A 6,312-nucleotide genomic window follows, 5' to 3' on the forward strand; every position below is an offset into this window, starting at 1 on the left:
CTACAGAGTGAGTTCCAAGACAGCCAAGGCTACACAGAGAAACCCTGTCTCGAAAAAACAAAAACAAAACAAAACAAACAAACAAAACCTGAGGGTACCTGCACTTATGAGCAAATATCCCCACCCCACTCAGACTTACTCACTAAAGTACATATAATTAAAACTAAATCTTTTTTGTAAGTTCAAGATCATCCTTGGCTACATAATAAATTCAAGAGTAGTGCGGGCTACATATAACTTTTTTAAAAATTATAAGTGTTGTTGAGTTTTTTGTTTTGTTTTTTTGGAGACAGAGTCTCTTTGCAGCCTTGGTTGTTCTGGTATTTGCTTATAGACCAGGCTGGCCTTGAACTCACAGAGATCTGTCTGCCTCTGGGCTTGGATTAAAGGTGAGAGCCACCACACCTGGCAAAAGAGTTCTATTGTTAAGAACCTAGTGATTGGGAAGGCTGGAGAGATGGCTCATCAGTTAAGCACTGACTGCTCTTGCAGAGGTTCTGAGTTCAATTTCCCAGCAGCCATAGAGTAGCTCACAATCATTTGTAATGAGATCTGATTCCCTCTTCTGGTTGTGTCTGAAGACCAGTGTACTCACATACATAAAATAAATAAATCTAGAAGAAGAACCTAGTGATCCTTTTTTGGCCTCCCTGGCTCCAGACATTCATGTTGTATACAGATAGAGATATAGGCAAAAAGTACTCCTATGCCGGGCAGTGGTGGCACACACCCTTAATCCCAGCACTTGAGAAGCAGAGGGGAGTGGATTTCTGAGTTTGAGGCCAGCCTGGTCTACAGAGTGAGTTCCAGGACAGCCAGGGCTATACAGAGAAACCCTGTCTTGAAAAAACAAAACAAAAAAAAAAAGAAATAAGAAAAAATAAATAAAAAGAAAATCCAAGAATCTAGTTATTGGATGTCTCAGCTAGTCTTCAGTATATGCCAAAATCTGGAAAAAGTAGACTCTAATGCCAGTGAAGTAATGGACTTGCTAGCAAGGGTGAGAGAAGCAGGCAGAAAAGGGAAAAGCTTCCTTCTCTGAAGCCCTATTTATAGGCTTCCAGCAGAAAGTGTGGCCCAGACTAGAGATGGGTCCTCCCACCTCAAAGATCTGGATTAGAAGTGTATTTTCCCACTTCATATAATCCAGCTAAGCAAAAGTCCTCCACAGGTGTGCCTAGCCATTTTTGGATTTTAGTTAATTCCAGATGTAGTCAAGTTGACAACCAAGAATAGCTAGCTATCAGACCTGCCTTCACTTAAGAAAACATATAGGTCATTCTTCACACCTCACAGAACACCTCCCCCAATGTCCATTTATGTATTTGTTCCACAAACCACTCACTTAATAACCATAGTCTAGGATATGGAGCTCAGTGACAGAGTGCTTCCCCAGCATATGTGAGTCCCTAAATTCCACTCCCAGAATCAGGCAACTGCACTTAAACACATGCTGTTTTGCTCTATGCACTCTGTTAAGGCTTTGAGAACATTTGCAGAGGGTAGAGAGGAAAGCAAGGATAAACAACAAAATCCTTGATGTGTGTTAAGTGCTATGGGAAAGAAAATTAAGGGAAGAGGGGTTGGGTCTGAGTGAGAAGGGAACTTTCTCAAAGCTTTATACATGTATAGATTGTGCATTGAGTCTATTACCCCTCATAGCTCCTACCTATCCCTTTTCTTGCCCCTCCCCTTCCACTAGTCTCATTTGTCCCTCTAGACAGTTTTACTTCTGTGTTCAAGTCATATAAGTATAAATACACATTTTTTGTATAATTAAACACACACATATACACAGTAGTCATAAGAGTCAAAGGACAACCACCGTGTTGGTCCTAACCTTCCACCTTGTTTAAGGCAGATTTTCTTATTATTTACCTCTGTGTACGGCAGGTGTGGGCTTCCATAGACTTGTGTGTGTGTGTGTGTGTGTGTGTGTGTGTGTGTGTGTGTGTGTGTGATGCTTGGTCTATGGGGAATGGCACTATTAGAAGGTGTGACCTTGTTGGAGTTGGTATGGCTTTGTTGGAGGAAGTGTGTCACTGTGGAAGTGGGCTTTGAGGTCTACTATGCTCAAGCTCCACCCATTGTGGAATTCCAGTCTCCTCCTGGTTTCCTGCAAAAGATAGTCTCCTCCTGGCTGCCTTTGTATCAAGCTGTATGTACTGGCTGGTTTTGTGTGTCAACTTGACAGAGGCTGGAGTTATCACAGAGAAGGGAGCTTAGTTGGGGAAGTGCCTCCAGGAGATCTAGCTGTGGGGCATTTTCTCAAGTAGTGATCAAGGGGGTAGGGCCCCTTGTGGGTGGTCTCATCCCTGGGATGGAAGTCTTGGGTTCTATAAGAGAGCAGGCTGAGCAAGCCAGGAGAAGCAAGCCAGTAAGTAACATCCCTCCATGGCCTCTGCCTCCTGACCTGCTTGAGTTCCAGTCCTGACTTCCTCTGGTGATCAACAGCAGTGTGGAAGTGTAAGCTCAATAAACTCTTCCCTCTCCAACTTGCTTCTTGGTCATGATGTTTGTGCAGGAATAGAAACCCTGACTAAGACACTGTAGAACTTTCAGCTCCTCCAGCACCATGTCTGCCTGCTTCCTGCCATGATGATGATGGACTGAAACTCTGAAACTGTAAGCCCGCCCCAATTACATGTTGGCCTTTGCAAGAGTTCCCTTGGTCATGGTGTCTCTTCACAGCAATGTAAAACCCAAACTAAGACACCAGGTTGGTTGGCCTAAGAGCTTGTGAGGATTCTCTTGACTCCAGACATCTAAGAATACGGATACACAATATCCCATCCAGCTTTGTGTGGTTTTGTTGATCTGACATCGGGTCCTCCTGATTGTGTGGCAAGCACTAAAAAAATCCTCATTTTTTAACTTTTGACAGAAACAAAGACCTGAAGAAAGTAGTGGAGTAAGCAGGGGAAAGAATTTCCCAGGGAACATGACCAGTGGACAGAACAGATGTTGAGAGTGAGCCAGGCATGTTAAAGAAACAGAAACTCACTGAGTGGAGCAGTAAGGTAAAGGAAAAAGTAGGAAGAGACAGAGGCAGAAAGGACAGACCACTGGCAGCCTACAACTAGGCTGTAAATATTTATGGATCACATAGCCATATCCAGACACCATTCAAGGTGCTGGGATCTTCTGTGATGGAAGCAAATACTAAGAAAGTAAACAGGAAAGTTGCCCAATACTGAGACTCCATCTGATTCAGTGCTTGCTGCATAAGCACAAGGACTTGAGTTCAGAGCCCACATGCCCACACACCCATGCACCCATACAAAAGCCCCGTGCATGCCTGTAATCCCAGTGCTGGGAAGATGGGACAGGAAGTTCCCTGGGGCTTGCTATCAACTAATCTGGCCAAACTGGTGAGATATAAAATCAATAGCCGAGTATGTCTTTAAAAAAATGTGGGGCCTAGAAAGAGAGCTCAATGTGTGTAGGAGAGTGCCGGGGTGGGTAGGGGGGACATGCCTTTAATCCCAGCACTCGGGAAGCAAAGGCAGGTGTATCTCTTTGAGTTCGAGTCCAGCCTGGTCTACAGAGTAAGTTCCAGGACAGCCAGGGCTACACATAGAAACCCTGTCTTGAAGGAGGAGGAGGAGGAGGAAGAGGAGGAGTGCTCATAATATGGACAGTATCATCAACCCCTTAGTCTGTCTTAGCATTCCTTGGGGTCACTGGGCATCAGAAGGTTCTCCTTAGCTTCCACCATAAAAAGACAAGTCAAAAGCAAAAGGCAGGAGGAAAGGCCTGACTCCTAAGACAAAGTCCAGCTCATAGCACCTCGTCTACATTCTACACTCATCAGCGAAAAGTAAACAAGGTGGAGACACGTTGGTCTTGTTCCTACATTCTTCTGTTTCAGGCCTTGCCTGGGAAGAAAAGGCCCTGAAGTATAGAGGAAACAGAAAAGGACTCAGCCAGAAGAAGACATAATGCTAATCATTATCCCTATAAACGTGCTGGGGACAGGAATTGGGGCTAAGCCATCCTACCACTTAGAGGATCAGTAACTGTTTGGTGCTGGGATTGTACTCAGGGACTGTGTGTGCTAAGCACACACTCTGCCACTGATGTACACTACTAGCCAACATGTAATTTTATTTGTTTTTTCTGTTGTTGTTTTGTTAAGATGGAGTTCTCGCTATATAGTTCAGGCTGGCCTTGAATTTATGAAACTCCTGCCTCAGTCACCCAAGTAATGGGGACTGCAGGCCTGTACAAGAACACATGAATCCAGGATAAGATCTTTTAAAAGTGTGTGTGTGTGTGTGCGTGTGTGTGTACAAGGCAAGAGGTCCTTGTGCACACAGGTAAGCACTGGAGAATCCAGAAATGTTAAACATGCAAGCTTGTCTCTTCAGGCATGTTTACTTATTTTCCATCCAGAATACCAGGAATGGATGCAGTTTACAACCTGGTGATGTTTTGCTATCTGTAGGGCCATGCATCACCCAAATGCCTCAGAACATTATGGTTTTTTTATCCCAGACTTTCTCCCCATCCCTAAATCCTGAACATTGTTTCTCAATCCATAAAACCCATCCTCATGAGAGATGTCACTTGTATTTTACAACAGCCTAAGTGACTTCTGTGTTATCTTACAGCCAGGACAATTCTGTCTTCAACAGGCATTGTGTTTACCCCAGTCATTCACCCAGACCCTTATCCTGAGCTTTATCTCTGAGTCAACAGAAACCATCTTTATGGAAGAGGCCGTAAGTACTTTGTAAAGAGTTTCAATGTAAGCATGTCTTAAGCTTTGTTGTATACACGGGCCTGAGTTAATTGTCATCAGGAAACTTTTTCCAAAGTTGTGCTCTGCTTAAATATAGCTAAATTAAACCACCTGGTGATAGACTCCTGAAGGTTGGTCCAAAACCAGCTAACTAAGGCAGGCTGAACCGACATTCATTCTCACCTGGATCATTAGCCTGGCAGCCATCGTACGTGCAGAAACTCCCACAGGTGTCTCTGTGTAAGTACGCTCGTATGGGGGGAGTGTGCCTGCATGTGCACAGAGGTCAGAAGAGACCTTGATTCCTCCTCTGTCACTCTACCTGTCCCTTTTGACGTGGGGCTTTCCCCTGAAACTGAGGCTCATGTTTTCTGGACTAGGTTATAAACTGGCAAACCCTAGTCAACTTCCAGTGTCCACCCCCTCAGAGCTGGGGTTACAGGCATGCACTGGACACCAGGCTTGTCATATGGGTGCTAAAACTCCAGCCCTCACGGTTGGGGAGCAAGTACTGTTAACCACTGAGCCATCTCTCTAACTCCTGAAGATGAGAATTTTTAAGATAACCCTAACAGCAAAGCTGAAGCTAAAGCAAGAGGGAGTAGACTGGAGGTGAAGCCAAGCATAGAGATGGCAGCACATGTTTCCTGTAGCCCTTGAGCCCACAAGAAGGGCATGAGGAATGCCACAGAGCAAGTTCTAAGCCAACCAGGGTGACAAAGTAGACCCTGTGTCAACCAAAAGCCAAGTGAATAAGGAAAGAGTCTATGGTTGGACAATCACAATAGGGATAGAGAATGGTAAAGATATGCTACTATATATCTATTCTATATAATTAATTAATTTTGAGACTGTGCCTTTTATGGTCCAGGTTGACAGGAAGTGAAAGATGACCCTAAGCTCCTGATCCAGAGGCTCCCACCTTCTAGGAACTAAGATTATAGGTTTTTAATACAAAGCTTTAATTCTGTTAAGCAATGGAGTTCAATGTTGTTTTCTCTCATTTGTGTGTCTGGATAATCAGTTAAGTAGCTGATAATTTGGCGGCGGTGGTGGTGGTATCTGTGTATGTGTGTTGTTTGCTTATGGGGTTCTTTGTTTAAGACAGGATTTCTCTATGTAGCTCAGGCTGATCTCAAACCAGAGACAGTCTTCCTGTTTCAGCACCCCCACCCCCGCCCTGCGTGCTGAAACTACAGTGATATACCCACCATGCCTCGTTAAAATAGACCTTTGCCTTATTGTGCTATTTTGAACAACATCTCCAACCTCTACAGCTTTGTTTTTTTTTTTTAAGGAAGACCAAAAATGGCTTATGTTTCTCAATAGGAAGTTTCCTTCCTGTACACAGCTGTTTAGAAATGTGTGTGTTTGTGCATGTGTGTGTGTGTGCCTTTTCCCCAGCCCTCAGTGTAGGTGCAGATTAGCCTACAATGCAGTCTGTTGTTGGTTTGTGCCCTTCTCTTCTGGAACAGGCCTCCAACTGTCTTTTGTTATTGCTGTTATTGGTATTGTGTTTCTTAATTGGTATTTGTTGGCCATCAAATAAAACATTTCCAGAATGCTGC

The sequence above is a fragment of the Mastomys coucha genome, unplaced genomic scaffold (assembly GCF_008632895.1).
Source record: "Mastomys coucha isolate ucsf_1 unplaced genomic scaffold, UCSF_Mcou_1 pScaffold18, whole genome shotgun sequence".
NCBI classification, from domain to species: Eukaryota; Metazoa; Chordata; class Mammalia; order Rodentia; family Muridae; genus Mastomys; species Mastomys coucha.